General features: G+C 42.5%; 1 long non-coding RNA gene across 3 annotated transcripts in view; it reads right to left on the reverse strand.

Annotated features, from left to right (window-relative positions):
- Positions 1-15,899, reverse strand: part of LOC308562679 — a 94,771-nt gene that overhangs the window by 70,949 nt on the left and 7,923 nt on the right. The window contains exon 1 of one of the 3 annotated variants that reach the window (XR_013999646.1): positions 10,831-11,037. The exons of the other annotated variants lie outside the window; for them this stretch is intronic. This is a non-coding gene — a long non-coding RNA (uncharacterized lncRNA). Of the gene's footprint in view, positions 1-10,830; positions 11,038-15,899 lie in introns of those variants that run through there. 3 annotated transcript variants of the gene reach the window in all.

Here is a 15,899-nt window from a genome sequence, read left to right on the forward strand (position 1 = left end):
CCTGGCTCGGGAGCAGCTCCTTCCATTCGAGGACGGCCCAGCCTGCGTGTGGGGCCCGCGCATCCCCACGCAGACATCGTCCTCACCTGGAGGACTTGCTTCGGTTGAGATAAATTACCCTGGACTTCCAGGGGATTCTGTGCCCCCTAAGCCTCTGCTTCCTCCGAGGACACAGCCTCTCCCAAAGCCCAGCTGATAACTGGGCCTCAGACGCTGACAAAAGCCTGGGATTCCTCTTCCTCGGCCAAAGAGGAATTTGGGCTATCACAGTATTTCTGGCTTTAAATATAGAAATACTCTAATCCAAGTGGAACATCTCATGGAAGGGCGAAACAAAGCAAAACAAAACAAAATCCAACATCCCCAATTCACATAAAAATACCCGGCTGGAACCCGGGCCATTTTCAGGGCCCGAGTCGGGTCATCTGCGCTCCGAGCCAGCACCGGCCACTCGCCCCAGGCCGGCTGACTCGGCTCCAGGGACAGAGAAAGTGACCCCAGTGCGAGGAGGAGGTTGACTGCAGTTCAAGGAACTAAATTTGCTACAATTGGAAAAATACTCTTTCAGGTCCTTACACTATTCTTGTGGTGAAAGAAATAAGATGATTTTCTGATGCTCCAAGAACAGAACGAGGGCCGCAGGATGAGACGTTCACAGGCCAGCATTTCAATTTAACTGAACCCCGGCCGCTGTAACAAGGGCCCGAGGCACAGAGGGCCCCCCAGGCGCTAAGTCACCCCTTCTCCAGGCATTGGCAGCTCTTTCGCAGGAAGACAGGAGGGAGTTCACTGCTTGAAAGGGTATTTAAAATAATTGATGTTTATAATTTTAAAATAACCTATGAATTGCCCTGGCTGGTGCAGCTCATTGGTTAGAGTGTTGGCCTGAGCACCAAAGGGTTGGGGGTTGGGTCCTGGTCACAGGCAGGTACCTGGGTTGCAGGTTCCATCCCCAATCCCCGCGAGGGCGCATCTGGGAGGCAACCCATCTATATGTTCCTCTCACATCGATGCCTCTTTCTCTCTTTCTCTCTCTCTCTCCTCCCCCCCCCCCCGCCTCTCCCTGCCACTCTCTCTAAAAAAATCAATGGAAAAAAACATCTTCAGGTAAGGATTAACAACAAAAACCCTATGGATTTAGCATCGCTGCAATGATGCAGAGATTTATAGTCCACTCCCCTGGTATTAACAGCCATTTACGATGATGGCAGCTGGGCTCTTCGATAAGCATTTTGGAATTATAAACAGATCGAGGACTGTGAACTCTCACTGTCATTTGTATTTTACAACCTATTTATTACATTGAGAGCATATGCAAAATTCAGAAGTTAGAAACAACAACAAAAATCCATTTGTTTTCTTCTTCCAGTAAAAATGTAAGGGAATACCAGTGTTATAGCAACAACCGCTACTCGTGAAGGCTCAAGTAATATATCCAAGGGGTTGAGTTGCTATAACTCAGGGCTGTGTGTATTTCAAAGGAAACCTATTGCTGTTTAACAGCGAGGAGTTTTACTGTGCTTTGCTGGAAAATTCACGAGTTACGCGTAGGGAGGCAGGACAGATGAGGCCTGTCGGCCCAGCGGAGAAAGGCAACACACCGTTTATTTGGTTCAGCACACACAGTCCATCACCGTTATGACCACTAAATCCACTCATATTTTTTAAGTATTTTATGCTCCGGTATCAAGCAACTATTACTCCATACCATGCACTGTTTTCTCCATGACCGATGATCATAGCTGGGGGAACAGCCTTTTCAGCGGCATGAAACATTACTCCACGTGAGACTGATGTATTATCGTGGAGACAGATTTAATAGGCCAAGGAGACGTGACAAATGGCAGGCGTGGACCTGGCCAATCCTGTTCATTTTGAGCGAATTCTGATTCTCATGTGCATATTTTAGATTTCCCGAAACAAACACATTTCTCAAAGGAAACAGAACAGGGTCACAGCCAACACTCCGAATGTTCTTGGCGTAAGTAGGACTCAGCTTGCTCACAGAGGACGTCAGCTCCTCAGTTCGCCTTTGGAAATCTAGCGGGGTATTGACAGCTTGCTTGGCTGTCCCTCGGCTGCGATTTGTTGTTGTTTGTTTTAGTTTAACTTCTTCAGACAAAACGACAATGTTTCGGGGGTACTGTCAGCTCTCAGTGAATTCTATAACCACACTATTCCATACATAAAATTTTAATGAAAAATTAATTTTGCCACCCTAGCCTCACAGTATTGAGAACATTTCCATCAACAAAAACACAGCATTTATTCCAAAGACTGTGACTTTCTCAGTAACATTTAATTCTCTGTTCAATGAAAGTGAGGGGTACAAACATGAAGGCAGAATTTGAATTCCTAAACTATTCCGAAGTCGTTGGCCTTGAAAATAGTCAGACATGTTTTTACTAAGTGAACTAAAATTTTTACTAAATGAGCTAAAGTTAGTTTCTCTCCATTTGGTGCACAACATGTACAAAGTCAACATCAGGGAACCCAGAACTGAGGTTTGGGAAGACACGCCTCGGTAAGGTGACTGACGGTTTGCTCACCGGGCCCTGGCTAAGAAGCGCGCACTGTGGACCTGAGCGCCTTCCCACTGTCCTCGGTCCATCCCGCGGGGGACCTGCGTCTGAGACACAGTCTCCCAAGATCCTAAACTCTCTGCCCCCATTATCGTCGGGCACTTTACCACGGACAGTCCTCTCTCAGGCAGTGCAGAGGCGTAAACAGTTAAGACCGCACCCACGACATTTATTCATCGAGTGGTTTGTTCAGGCACTTATGTCCTTTACATAATTTTGTATTTGTTTTTTTGGCGTCCTCACCGGAATATAAATTCTTTGAAGGAAGATCTTATGTATTTTATTTTTCACAACGGCTATGTGATTGCGTGGCGCAGGGTATAGAAGCATTGTTGAATAAGAGAATGAATAAAATCCTCCCTAATGCTTAATATCTTATATTCTGCTCTCTTCATTTATTTCATCAAAATCTTATTTCAAAATTTTTATAAACAGGTGTTTGCAACTTAGTTTAAGGATATTTTAAACTGTGCTAAAATTGTGTCAACACTGTTCACACTGCATGATCTCTTCCAAGGATACTTGTCCTTTCCCTTGTCTCCACCAACCAAAGAACTTAAGAAATTTCCACCCTGGTAGGAGGATGAGTCTTGTATAGTTCCTGCATTTATCTATGTGTTTTCATGCTTACAGAATTCCTTAGAAAACAGATTAACAAAAACTAGAAATAATGAAGGGAAAAGAAAAACTAAAATTCTCCAAAGATATAATATATAAGAATATTTGCAAGTATATCCTTTGAGCAATTTTACATATGATGATTTTTAAAATTATAATCACCAAAGCAAAATATGATTATTTGAAAATATATGCTTGTCAAAATAGAGATAAACAATTATATAAACTACGCGGAATATACTCAAGTATTAAAGTTAAATCTCTTAGTGGTGTTCACACACCTAACTTACATTATGAATATATGTTAAATGTTATTTTACAATTTAATGAATAGTGTAATTTTCTAAACACTTCTTGATCTAGGTTTTAGGGCATGATTTTTCCTAAGAAATTTATCTAACAAATTTGAAGACTTTTCAATATTTATTGCATGCCTCAAAACACTTAGTGAGAAAATTAACAAGTCAAATTTTAAAACTGCTTTAAAATACTTCTCATTTTTTTGTAAGATAGTGCCATCTATTTTAGGTTACTTCCATTAAATAAAATGTAAAAACTATGATTTATTGCCTTTGTAAAGCACCAAAACTGAACTTAAAGGCAAAACTTAATAACACTGCCTCGTTCGAAACCTTCTACAGGAAGTAGAGTCTGTTATTAGCCCTCTGAGTAAATTTGTTTTAAAACTCACATCCTCTTGACAGGTAATTATTTTTCTCTTTGATCAAAGCAACATTTGTATGTTTATACAAACATCTACAAAACATATACAGCAAGCCACAGAAAATATAAAATGAGCCATCAATACAGAACATGGAGATTTCTTTTGTTATTTATGCATTTATACTTCAAGATTGGAATCCAGGAGACAAACCAATCAAGTAATGAATAGCACTGTTCCATCTCCCAACAGAAAGATGGGAAACGTTCATGGACAATCGAGTGTTTTCTCCGTAACATGAGCCGCCCATTTTTTCATGTTTCATCTCTCTTATTATTGAGCTCTCATTTACAGCTAAATCAATGGCTCACAGAAGTAAATTCAGTGATTAGGGAAACAAACAAGCAAACCAAAAAGCGCACTTAATACTCTTTGAAAGGTAATAGGAAAAGGTACTCGGAAAACAATCTTAACTGTAAGTCACTCTTGGGTCCTTCAATACACGGCCTACAGAGCCAGCGCTTGGACATGGAAACCTGTTCTCCTTCCCTCTTTATCCTGGGTGAAATCACTGGGTTTTCAGACAACTACATGAACGCTTTTCCTCCTTTCACCTTCTGTTCCAGGACCTTGCTGCCCATCCCGTTCATGCCAACAACACGTATTCACTCTACGGCCTCCTGCCAGCCTGAGTGGGCTGGGCCGGGCCCGGCAGGGCAGGGCTGGGCAGGGCTGAGCCGGGCTGGGCTGGGCTGGGCTGGGCTGAGCCGGGCTGGGCTGGGCCCGGCTGGCAGGGCGAGCTCTGCGGCAGGAGAGGGGAGGGCCTGGCAGGCGGCCTGTGTACTAACAGGACAAGTGTCCTCCTCTGGGCGGGCCCAGCTCAGCGGGCCTGGGCCCTGCACTCCAAGCCCTTCCCCAGAGCGGTTCTGCACTTCAGCGGACAGGGACAGAAGGGGACCGGGGCAGATGGGGACAGCAGGAAGGCGGAGGGGGAAGAGGGAGCTTGTATGAGAATGGACCTGCGGGTGTAAGGAAAGCAAGGGACAGATGCAACAGCGAGCAGGGTCCCCCACCTTGCCCCGTCCCCGCTGCACGTGGGAGCAGGTGACAGCCGAACCTCTGACTCGAGCCTGTCACTCTGTTCACTTATGATTACGCACAAGAGTGGCCCTGGGTTTGTGACCCAGGGTCTCAGGAGGACAGTTGGTCTACAGCCTTGGTTTCCAGAAAAGCCCCAGATACCCGAGCGCCGCTCTGAACACACGCGCTGAGCGTGAAACCGGAGGACCTTGCATTTTTTATTCTTACGCTGACTCTGAGAAAGTTATTTCTTTAAAAAAGAAAAATGTAAAAACCTTAATTTTTTAAAAAAAAACACGTTTTTGTCGCTATTTTGATAACATCAATGAGCGCGCCTTAGAAAGGATAAGGCTGTTTCCATTATTTTTACTGGTGACGTTAAACCCGATTTGTTTGTGAACTAACCACAGGCCTTCAGCATTTGGCAGCTTAAAGGAGGATTATTAGGCTTTTAGAAAGGCCGAGAAAACAACAAAAATGAAGCCCTAATTAGAAAACTTCTGACAAAGCGTACTTGGCGGAAAGCCACTGACTGTATACTAATGTAAACATTTATTAAAGCAGCTGCCTTTCGTGCTCTTCTCAGGAGATGTCATCACACAAGCGACAGAAACCGGCCAGCCGGGCCCTGTCCCCAGGCTGTCCCGCCAGCCAGTTCTTGTTCGGAATGCGTGTCTCCGCGCAAAGCCTAGTGGACGGAGCGCCCACGGATGCGCTCAGATTGCAAAAGGAATCTTATTACTTTAGTTTGTAATATGCCACCTTTCAAATCAAGGGGCCGTCGAGAGTTGCAGCGAACAGCGTCAACACTGAGGATCTAGAGGCTCCACGGGAGCAAGAGGAGGCAGCGGCCGGTTAATCCGAGGGCACCGTGTAGCTCACGTGCACGGATCCTACTCTTCAAGGGCGCTGGGAATGAATCAGATCAAATACCAGAAGCGTCTCATACAAATAACGGCACATTTCACAGCAATGAGAAGTGCAGAGATTCAAATCATCCTAAAAATGGTTGCAAATTATGTAACCCGAGATGCGGTAATTAATAAAGAAAACTCGGCTCGCTTACTGGCTCCACCTCGCCAGGCCTGGCTCTGGAGGAGCTGCATTTGGGGAGTGATAGCCGGGGGCCCCCTCAGCTGGCACTGCTTGGGGAGCTGCTTGGGCCCTCGGCTGTCGCGGGCCCCCGAGTCACCGCGGAGCATCGCCCGCAGGAAGTCCCAGCAGCTGTGTAGGTTGGCGTGTGCCGGGGCACCCAGGGAGCGTGGGAGGTGCGGGGGGTGGTTGACACACGATGTTGATGACTGACTTTCTGATGCACCCACCCGAGCACTCGCGGCTCTGACTGTTTTATGGTCTTGTGTTTTTGCTTTGAATTAATTTCTTCCTTTCTGCTTTTCATTGCGGCTCCTACTTAAGTACAGACTTTCTAAATCACTTAATGTGACAGCTCCCCTCTGGTGTGATATCTTGCAGGCTTTTTGGAATTTGCAGTTAAACCAAAAAAAAAAAAAAAAAAAAGCTAGTTAAAATTCCAAACCAGTGATGCATTCATTGCTCAGATTTGTGTCCACAAGCTTCCAGCCACGAATTGTCGTACAGACACAACTTAAGGTACTCAGAGTAATGTTTTGTCTTTTCTTTAAATCAGAATTCCTTCATCTATTTCATTTACACCTGGTACCTGCGAGAGAGGGGGAGGTGCCACATTCCTTGGTGTACATGCGCCTTTGTGCCTCTTCCCTGAGACCTCTCCTCATATTTAGCATTTAGGACATTAGAGCATCTGTGCTTTATGTTGCCCCTTCAAGTGTAGTATTTTTCCTGTGAATAATAAACTGAAAAGTTGTACATATGTCCATACTGTTCTTCTAGAAGGAACAATTTTGAAATCGATTTAATAAACATGACACGATCCCTTTCTAACCTGAGTCATAATTAGGTACGTGAGTATTCCTGTTTATAAGATGTTATTCTTGAATAAAACTGAAAGGTATATATGGAGTTATTTTCTTTCTAAAATGGATAGGCACAATCATTTTAACATTAATATGTATGACTGGATAAATATAGTGAACTTGGAAAAATTATGAGTTTAAAATACCATCGAAATTATATTGATCTGAGATGACCTTGAGAATGAACATGTGGGGGTGGGGCAGATGGGAAGAGATGGGTCATTAGAGTTTTGGGCTTGAAGAATTTTTTTTGTAACAGCAACAACAAAAACACCCACTTTTAATTACTGATTTTAAAAGCCAAAAATGTGAATATAAATGCAACCGAGCAGCTGCAAACAGACAGATGGGGTTGGGGGGAAAACAAAACTGCCAATCTTTTGAGGAGAAAACAACGACAACCTATCCTGTGTTTTCAGGCAACGCTGGAGACAAGCTCTGTGATGTGTGTTGCATAACGTCTCATAGACGCTGGAAGTGGCATGGACGACAGAGACGATGGATTGAGATCTTTTTGTTTCCTCTCCTGTAAACATCACGCCACAAATGGCATAAGGAAAAATAGCAAAGACATAGAAAACATCTTGAGATGTTTAAAGTATTTCCAAGGTGACACCGGTAAGCTAACTAGGTTCTGGTTTGTCCATAAGAAAGTGGTTCTGAATGCAATCTGGAGATGAGAGATTCAAGTTTCCAGCTGAATCCTGAGTTGTGTCTTTAATGTTTACCACCAAAAATCAGGTTAATCCGTGTGCCAGGGTGAGTTAATGGGGAATGAATGCAATAAGAGAAGCTTGTACATTCAAGGGAGGATATATAAACTCCTCTGACAGACTCATCAAACCCCTTTTGTTCATAGGCTGCTATCACCACACGATAGCTGTAAAAAAAGTTCACCTGATCAGATAGTAATCAGCCAAGGTGTTGCCATGGTAATAAGTGAGCATTGGAAACAAATACATTACATGATGAATTCTGTGGTATCTTGAAAAGTGGAAACACACTGAGAAGGGTAGGTATATATTTGTATATGTGTGCATATACATGTGCGTATATGTGTGCCATGTATACATATGTGTATTTTAATATTTACGTAATGCACATATGCATTCATGAAAAATTCAAACTAATTTGCTCTTTGGTTTTTGTAAAAGCAAAGTTATGTTTGTACGCAAAGGGCTTAAGAAATTCTTCAGATGCTGTAATGTTGGTCTCTGGCTCTAGAAGGGAAACTAAAGAATACGTCAGGCAGTCATTGAGATTGAAACAAACTTACATGAAGGTCCACAAATCTATCAGCCCTCATAGCCGAGAGAGTGGGAGAAAGAGATAGTAAGGACAAGACCTTTTTGCGGGGGGGTGTTCCCCTTGGTACAGTCACAATTTATCACACAGCAATAGTAATTTAAAGAACACAGATCCAGTAGTCAGAGGAAAAGCTTATTTTCATAATGTTTTCCATGTTAGGTCAGGAATAGGGGTGCCTGTCACCCGTAGGAAAGACTTACACAGGGGTTGAGCTAAAAAGAGCTAGGAAATGCCAGGGCAGAACAGTAAGGGGTGGGGAACAGTCACTACAGCGAGTTATATCCGATTTGTTTATGAGAGCAGATGCGAATTTCCCTACGAGCACGGGGAGAACTGCCTCGGAGCCCATGAGTGTTTCCTACCTCTGACCCTGATAGGAGGTTTACCTTCGGTCTGACACATATGTGGTCTGTACATTTCCAACAGCACTGTGCAATGGTTGATAAGAGCCTGTTGAGTGTCCAGTGTCTCAGGGCACTAAATCCAGACTAAGTGCACCGTGTGGGGCCACTGCCAGAACCCCACCGTGGGAGCCTGACCAAGGTGGCTCATTCCGACTGTCCTATTGGACTGACAGAGGAAGATAAAGAGGGGAGGCCTTTTTTAAATTTTCAAAATGTCCCTTCCTCTTGCCAGGAGACACACATTTTTAAACAATCTCATAATTTTTAACATCGCTCCCCATTTTCCAAAACACGTTTTACAAAGACATGGAGTAATAATAGAAGTTTAACACCTCTGAACTTTCTGTTGGCGATCTACAAACCCTTCTCTGGCAGGTAATCTTCTCGAACTGGCTGGCCCTATTTTGAGAGTTGTGTTTACTGACTATTTCTTTTGGGTAATGGATTTTGAAATATTGTCATCAATCACAGAGTTTAATCTTCTTTACCTAGACCTATCTTTGAATTAGGCAGGTTAAAAAGCTGGTAAGGCAACCTATGCATTCTTTGCCACATTTTTGGCTCTCTCACAGATTATTTACATAGCAAAAAGATCATATATGTTCATATATTTTAGCATAGACCTTTCCATGCTCATTTTTAAGTGACATTGAAAGGGTATCTAAATGAGAACAATATCCACAAATGTCAACTTTTTCAATATGAGTTCGGTCATTGTTTCTCAGTAGGTATGCATCTCAAAGGAGCCAGGCTATTCTATATTGATCACAAGAAATTTTTGTGTGAAAATTTACTGCAAAGAAAAAAATGACCATTATTTTCTATATCTCATTTAAAATGCTACACTTTGTTGGATGGAAAAGTTTAGAAGAAATCTGTTGTTGTTTCTGGTTAATCCCTGTGGCCCAGTTGGTAAGAATCATGCACTTGAAGGGGAACAGGACTCCCCGGGGTTACGTGATCAAGAGAAAGTAGGTATATAAACAATCAATATTATTGCACCATGTATCACACACTGAATCTTTGTTGTTTCCTGAGATTGAAGATCAGTAACCAGTGCAGAATTACAGCATTCTTATGAATCCTGGCAGAACAATATCAGTGAAATATTTCGTTAATTTGTCCCACATCTAACAAACTACATGAAGCAGAAATCCTAGCATAAAATCTTCCAGTTCTAAAGTGCACGGTTTCCATGTCTGTATAAATCAAACATACGGTCATTTATTTTGCAAGACTTTTTAAACTGAAAAGTTAGCCTAGTTTCTATGTAGGACGCGAAAAAAAAATCTTGCTTACTAATGAAATGAAACAAAAGCATCAACCCTTTTTTCCATTGTATTAGCACATTTTGGGAGTCAAATTTCTGACCCTACAAACGAGCTCACATCTGTTGGAAGTAATGATATATTACTGTAATTTAGAAGCATGTTGAGGTTAAAAAAAAAAAAAAAAAAAAAAAGAGCCAATCAAAGTAGGACCAATGAAGGAGTCTCTGTGAGAATAAATTAAAAAAAAAAAAGACTCTTAATAGAAAAAACCCCTAATATATTTAAAGAAGCTATTAATTTTGAAAAACAACCAAAAAATAAGCTAGAGTAATTGATAATAAACAGCCTTAAATACAAATACCAGAAACCGTCTCACTGCAAATATTCTCTAAGCTGTGACAATTGTTAAAATATTAAGTGACGCATATTAAAAATTTTAATAATTTGTCTGAGCAAATATCAAACCACATTGGGTAGCACCACACTGGAAGAAGTTGGGAGCCCTGGTAGACAGGAGACGGAGGAAAGACCTGGAGAAAGTGCAGAAGCAAAGAAAGGAAATGACTGACTGGCTCCAGCCTAACGCCTGGTGGCTGTTTGTGACTGGCTGTACTGGGCGTTTCTGATTTTGTGACCTTGAGACATTTACAGGCTTAGATTTTCAGTTGCTTGTCTAGGCCACCACAACATTAGAGCCACCTCCGCCGGGTGGCCTCCTTGATCAGTTAATTTCACACAACGTTGAGCTACACCTGACTCCCTCGCTCCCAGGGAACAACAACAGTCTAGAAACATCCCTAGTTTACTTTTGTACCCAAATCCCGCACCGTTTTGGCTTCTGGGAAATGGCATACGGATAAACAACGTTTCCCCATCTGGCTCAGGTTAGACCCTAGTCCACTCTCTGTCGTGACAGCCACTGGCCCTGCTGCCCCTCGGCCCCTTGCTCACCTGTGAGAAGTCTCAGGCCTTCCCCGGCTGCCTGACCCTGCGTCAAGGCCAACACGGGCTCCACAGCCGCCCATCCTCCGTGTCACGCGTGATGAGCTGGGATCAGAATCCTTTGTTCCGCAGAGGAACCAGGTAACCGCAGAGACACATTTCCTGCGTGAGAGCCGAAGGGACTCTCCCTGCGTCTGCAGAACAACCCACTAAGTCAGCTCAGCTGGAGGCGCTGGCTGCTCCCTGGCCACGTGGAAGGCGGCCCCCTCCCAAGACGTCCGGGCCTCCCTCTGGGGAACTGCCTCTTTCAGGCCCCTAAATAAAATCAATCTCCTTACATGTTTTTATCTTGTTCGGTTTTTGGTTTTTTTGGGTCTCTGACAGCTGTTCACAGTAGTCATGTTTTCTTTTCATTTCCATGAAGCTATTCTACAGATGTTTAGCCGCATTTATGACACACCTGAGGGCAGAAGCCCCGGTTAGTGGGATGTCCAGCTGAAGTGTCCACCAGTAAAGCAGACTCTGTAATCGGCTCTGAGAATAAAAATGTTTCTAATGCCCTACAAACCTTATAATGTAGGATAAAAGACAAATTTTAAAAAAGATTTGTTTTAAGACTATTGTGCAAACCCTATGATATAATTATGGGAAGATTAACCTTGGGTCTCAGAGAAAGAGCGTTTAGCACAGCAGACAGTCTTATTAATATATTCAGGGGGTGACCAACGGCCTTGAGACTTCCAGGGGAGAGTTAGCGAGGTCCAAGGAGAGAACAGGGGGGGCTGACTGAGCACAGGTAACTGCCTCGCCTCTCACTTTTCTTAGCACTGAGTAGCCTAAGCTTTCTGGACCAACCCTTAGCAATCCAGACAGCCGACTGGGATACTGTTTGCACCCTTTGCCTAATCCAAACACTAAATCGGACCCTTAGAACATTTTAATCATCAAGGACATACAAGAACCTACAAGTAAATGCTGGCTTGTAGAAAAGTATGCTAAACGTTGAATAATCTCATTTTCTACAAATACGTGTTTAAAAAATGACAACCTATATGCATATCGGAAAAAATAAACATTATTAAGTTTGCATTACGTCAGACTCACTCCAGTAAAAATTCGAAACATTATTTTCAAGTTTCATTCCATAGCGGCTGCCCCTAGAGATCTGAGTCTGGCGTTGCTGAATCATTAGCGTTCTCAAAAGGCCTTGCTGTTTTCCGCCTCTCTGTCTGCATCGGTTTCCTCCTGCCCGGAGAGCCCTTCTCTAGCTTTCCTTCTCGAATCTCTATTTGAATGACCTCACTGCAACCTATGACTCACGCCTTTGCTTTACTTCCTTGTAGATGCCTTTATTTCTGTACTTGTTACAGGAACAGAACTTAATTATTCACTTATCTGTACCCTTCCCCCCGGGAAAACAAAATTCCTTGTGAATAAACATAGCTTGTTTATCTCTGATTCCTCAGTACCTGGAAAACAGCAGACCTAAAAATAGTACCGAGGAATAAGTTTAAAAAATAAGCCTATCAGAGAGAAAAACAGTTCTCTAGTCTGAACAGGATAAAATGACTCAACACGTAATAAGCATATGGCATGAACGCGAGCTGCTTGCCAAAGAGCCTTGCCTCTTCTGAGTGAGTTTTATTTAAGGAGCCAAAAGTGAGCCGGTGGAATAATTTGAGGAAGGGAGATAATACAGCCTGAGTAAGATATTAATATTATTTCCAAAGGGATCATTGCCGTATTTTAAAGCAGTTCCCAAGAGTCCCTGCGCGTCTGGGTAGAGTTGGTGGTAAAAAGGGAGAGAACTGGATTTACAGATGGAATCCGGGGCCTTTCAGCAGGCGGCTCCGCAGGGTAGACATAGGATGGGGAAGAAGGGTCACTCAGGGCTCCTGAGATTGGGGGGTTACCAGAATTCTCTTAAAAATCATTGGAAAGAAGGGAGAAATGGGAAGGGAGAAATGTGGTCCCATTTATGATCCAGAAACATCCAGCAGGCTGTGAAACACAAGAGGATAGGGAGGGCGCGGGGTCAGGTATAGAAATATAAATCAAAGTCACCCTGGCACCGCTGGTATTTCAGATCATAGAAATAGGTGGGCAAGAGGAACAAGGGCGCCGCACTTCCACCCTCAGGGGCATTACTTGTTATTGGTTAACAGGTATTGCCCAGGTGTGGAAAAACACACAAGTGATTTCATTTGAGAAAGTGATGCATTTCCAGGCTTTCCCTGTGACAGGGATCAGAGGGACAAAACAGCACTTTGAAAAGAAGACGGATGGAGCAAGAATTTTTTGAAAATGCAATTTACTCACACATGCCCCAAGGCGAAGGAGAAGGGAGTGTTTGCCAGATAACGTTTAATTATCAGGATAGAAGAGGAGAGTCTGGGAGGGAAGTGTCCTCAGCCAGTCTAACACTTTCTAATAACTGCTATCTTATCCTGAGTAAACAACTTTAATAGAATAAATCACTCCTGGAAGATGAGGCCTTCAGAAGGCAGCGTGCAGGAGCAGGTTACCTCTCACATGTGCCGGGGCAGCCTCTCATCACTCCAGCAGCTTGGCAGAGGGACGGACTGCACTTGCAATAACCCGTGGACAGAAGTAGGAGCAGGTCGTCTTTACTGCGACATCCTTGGAGTGGGAAGTTACAAGAAGCCTGGAAATATATTTTTCTCCTGGCTGGTTTGAGACACAGAAGTTTTCAATGTGCGTGGCTACCCTGCATGTACCTGCGGCTCTGCTTTGCTGACCAGAGTGGAGAATTCCCAGTGCTCCTGGGAACATTTGTCTTTCAGATGTGAATGTGTTTTGGTGGACCAAGACTCGAAGCATCAGCACGTGGCCGCTGGGAAGTTTGGAGTTTGCAAAAAAGGGTGCTTTACTTTTGATGGGAAAATATGAACTCATAAACTATAGTTTTTCATTTGTATTTATTCTGAATAAACTCACTCAGCATTCAAAGCCGTGCGAGGATGAATCTGAGAGATGAGCCTTCGGGAACAGTTATATTACAAATCTAAATACTTATTATTACTTGACGAATTTCAAACCATGAAAGCTAATCAACCACATGATAGCTTTGTATGTTTCCAACTGAACTCTCAAAAGTCAAGCATTCTCTTTTCATAAATTTTTACATCCTAATTTAGTTATCAGATTTAAGAGTATACCAAATGCTCTTCTATGGCTCAGAGAGTTTTTTTAAATCCCTCCAGGATGTTGTATATATAGGGTGTCCCAAAAAAAGTATACACATTTTGAATAATTATTAATTCCAATGGGTTAAATCTGAAAAGAAACATCAATTGAGCTATGGGGGAAAAAGCGTGAATACATTTCATTGGGGAGACCCTACATTATGAGCGGAAACTCATTTGAACTTTGAAAATGACACCCTAGCCTATCTTTCTTTGTATATTATGCAACAGTCTGTGTGCCAAAGCAATAAAATACAACAAATTAATTTTGTTTTCCTCATAGTTAGTGTTTGGGATACTCTTAAACGTACCCCAGCAAATGTGAGCATCACAGCTCATGTTACAAGGACTGAAGCGTCAAAGCTACAACGGTGAAAACGCAGTATCCACTCACCCATCCAGCCATCGTCCTTTTAGTCACGCGATAGACCATCTGCTGTTGGCTGGTGACATAGCAGATAAATATTAGCACATTATGATATATCACAATATAGCAACGTCCTATACTGTGCCATGTTAGCACCTGAAAATACTGAGCTGGGCACCTCCCGTTCCTATTCTAGAGGGAGACCGTGTGCATGTTTTGTTTGGACGGGGTCTTCAGGGTGCAGAGAGCGGAGAGGAGAGGACACGTTAATGACTTGACGCAGTTTGGTTCGTGTCTAGAGAAGTGACTACGAAGTGCTGTGCAGAAGAGACGAAGAAGGAAAAATAGTGCAGATGAGACAAAGGAGAGCACAGCAGAGGAGCTTGCATTTTAATTGGACTTTCAAGAAGCAGAATGTGTAAAATCTATATCTGTGTAATCCAGGTGCCAGCGAGGGTTTAGCTGGAAATTTAGGCACGCTGGCTCAAATTCCCATTCAACACCTTGTACATGTCCAAAGCCACGCCAATGATTTCTGCAAATTCCTGGGGATTTAGACTTATAGAGACATGTCTGTCTCCAGGCTCATTTTTTTTTTTTTTTTCTTCTTCTACCTGATTTCATAGAACCAAGTTTTTCAGGTACTGCTCAAAACAAACAAAATAATGTAAAAAAAAATTTATGGTCATGTTTCGGTGAGGACAACGTGACCTATAATTTTTTGAATCCATCAACGTGAGCCATGTTTAATAGGGTTCCATTGTGATACAATAATTCCATTTAAATGTAAAAAAAGCCAATGAATCTGAGTAAAATCAGTTCATATTTTCCAATAATTCTTAGTCTTCCAAATCCACACTTGTATGACTAATAAAAAGCTCATTAAAAGAAAGCTGGAAGGGGTCAATGGGGGAAAAGCAGGACATCTGTAATACTTTCAAGAATAAAGATAAATTTTTTTAAAAAGCAAAAAAAAAAAAAAAAGGAAAGCTGGATTCCTCACACAATTAATTGATGCAGAATATTTATTACAGATCTCAAAGAACACAGATGGATTTCAGAGCCCTTGGTTAACTTGGCAGTGATGGTCATTAGATTTCTTTTTCATGAAGGGTATACTCAGTCAACTTAATGTGCATGTCAGAACAAATCCTCATATGATACCTAATTCCACAAGGCCATCCTGTAAGGTTTATGGTCAATAAATCTGCTGTTTAAACAGAAAAGACAAGATAATGGATCACTGTCCCCATGAAATGAGGAAAAAAATAATAGCCCTGTCCATTTTTCTTATTTTCTAAATATAAGTAAATACATAAATAAAGCAAAAATTAATTTAAAAAGCTTTGGTCTGGTGTAGTATGCAATTGCTCTATGATTTAAGATGGAGTAATCTCTTTTTTTATGATCTTATGTCCCCAGCTGCTCTTGGTGGCAATACTATCTCAAGCCAATTCAGTTTAAATTGGCTGACAGGGATTTTAGGCTTTGAGATCACCTGGATT

Source organism: Miniopterus schreibersii, assembly GCF_964146895.1.
Source record: "Miniopterus schreibersii genome assembly, chromosome: 10".
NCBI lineage: Eukaryota > Metazoa > Chordata > Mammalia > Chiroptera > Miniopteridae > Miniopterus > Miniopterus schreibersii.